The following is a 2,500-nucleotide window of genomic DNA, read 5'->3' on the forward strand; positions in this document are numbered from 1 at the left end:
CTCATGCTGATCGCCATCCACTGCGTCCATTACTCCCACACGTCTCTATGGCGTACCACACTGCAATGCAGCTGTTATGGGGAGATGACACATAGCTGTGTACACAACATTCTGAGCCGGTTGCGGTTGGACAACAATACATTAATGTAACGTGTCATATGCCAATTACAGAGCAGGGTAAGGCACAACGTGGGTTAGGTTAAGGCACAACGTGGGTTAGGTTAAGGCACAACGTGGGTTAGGTTAAGGCACAACGTGGGTTAGGTTAAGGCACAACGTGGGTTAGGTTAAGGCACAACGTGGGTTAGGTTAAGGCACAACGTGGGTTAGGTTAAGGCACAACGTGGGTTAGGTTAAGGCACAACGTGGGTTAGGTTAAGGCACAACGTGGGTTAGGTTAAGCCACAACGTGGGTTAGGTTAAGCCACAACGTGGGTTAGGTTAAGCCACAACGTGGGTTAGGTTAAGCCACAACGTGGGTTAGGTTAAGCCACAACGTGGGTTAGGTTAAGCCACAACGTGGGTTAGGTTAAGCCACAACGTGGGTTAGGTTAAGGCACAACGTGGGTTAGGTTAAGGCACAACGTGGGTTAGGTTAAGGCACAACGTGGGTTAGGTTAAGGCACAACGTGGGTTAGGTTAAGGCACAACGTGGGTTAGGTTAAGCCACAACGTGGGTTAGGTTAAGCCACAACGTGGGTTAGGTTAAGCCACAACGTGGGTTAGGTTAAGCCACAACGTGGGTTAGGTTAAGCCACAACGTGGGTTAGGTTAAGCCACAACGTGGGTTAGGTTAAGCCACAACGTGGGTTAGGTTAAGCCACAACGTGGGTTAGGTTAAGCCACAACGTGGGTTAGGTTAAGCCACAACGTGGGTTAGGTTAAGCCACAACGTGGGTTAGGTTAAGCCACAACGTGGGTTAGGTTAAGCCACAACGTGGGTTAGGTTAAGCCACAACGTGGGTTAGGTTAAGCCACAACGTGGGTTAGGTTAAGCCACAACGTGGGTTAGGTTAAGCCACAACGTGGGTTAGGTTAAGGCACAACGTGGGTTAGGTTAAGGCACAACGTGGGTTAGGTTAAGGCACAACATGGGGGTAGATTGCGGTACAAATTGCGTTACATTGCGGTGCAAATTGCGTTACATTGCGGTGCAAATTGCGTTACATTGCGGTGCAAATTGCGTTACATTGCGGTGCAAATTGCGTTACATTGCGGTGCAAATTGAGTTACATTGCGGTGCAAATTGAGTTACATTGCGGTGCAAATTGAGTTACATTGCGGTGCAAATTGAGTTACATTGCGGTGCAAATTGAGTTACATTGCGGTGCAAATTGAGTTACATTGCGGTGCAAATTGAGGTAGGTTAAGGTGCAACACAGGTTAGGTTAAGGTGACATAGGTTAGGTTAAGGTGACATAGGTTAGGTTAAGGTGACATAGGTTAGGTTAAGGTGACATAGGTTAGGTTAAGGTGACATAGGTTAGGTTAAGGTGACATAGGTTAGGTTAAGGTGACATAGGTTAGGTTAAGGTGACATAGGTTAGGTTAAGGTGACATAGGTTAGGTTAAGGTGACATAGGTTAGGTTAAGGTGACATAGGTTAGGTTAAGGTACAAACTGGGTTGTGTTATGGTACACATTGCGTTGTAGTACAGTACACGTTAGGTTTGGGTACGGTACACAATGTGGTATGGGATGGCGTGTTGTGGGGGGGGGGGGGGGGTGAGGTTCGTTGATATCGACCGTAGGACGTGGATGCCCGAGGCAGCGTCAGTGTGTCAAAGGAGTTATGTCACGTCGGGATGCGCTTTCCGCCAGTGAGAGGGGGGGGCGAGCCGTGTCTGTGGTTGCGGCAGACCTGTGTGTTTCATTCCTGCCAGTGTGTTTGTGCTGTAAGACGAGGCAGTGTGGTGATGTTGGGTGCACCCCTGTGTAGGACATGTGTGGGTGTTGGTGGCTTATCTGAGCAATTGTGGTTGTCGGACGAGTGGGATATTCTGTTTTATGATTGGACCTCCTGGCCTGGTTATCATAGTCTGGTTGGTGTACTGTGGCGGATAGGATGCACCGGACGTTGGTCCATGCCGGTGCTTAATTATTGTATCTGTGTTTGTTACAGGCAGAGAGTAGTGTGTGATAGAGTGTGTGGGTGATAGAGTGTGCGGGTGACGTGTGGTTCGTTTTGTTTGCACAGACGTTCAGCATGTATAGGGGCATTTGCGTATTTGATCTATCTATGTGGGCCTGCATAGTTTACTGAGCAGTGCTGCGAGGTGACTGAACTACGAGCGACGTACTCATTTACAGCGGAATGGTTGCCTTCTACCAAAGATGGAGTATCGACTCTACGACAGCGTTGGCACCGCAGGAAGCGGTGTCGTACAATGGCCCCCACACCGTCATCGTTGTGCGGGGTAGGGACCGTATATATTCTGCGAGGAGCCCTGTTTGCCACAGGGCGTGGGGTCTCGCGTCCTGCGGTTCAGTGCCCCCAGGG

This window comes from Schistocerca cancellata, unplaced genomic scaffold, assembly GCF_023864275.1.
Source record: "Schistocerca cancellata isolate TAMUIC-IGC-003103 unplaced genomic scaffold, iqSchCanc2.1 HiC_scaffold_913, whole genome shotgun sequence".
Lineage (NCBI taxonomy): Eukaryota > Metazoa > Arthropoda > Insecta > Orthoptera > Acrididae > Schistocerca > Schistocerca cancellata.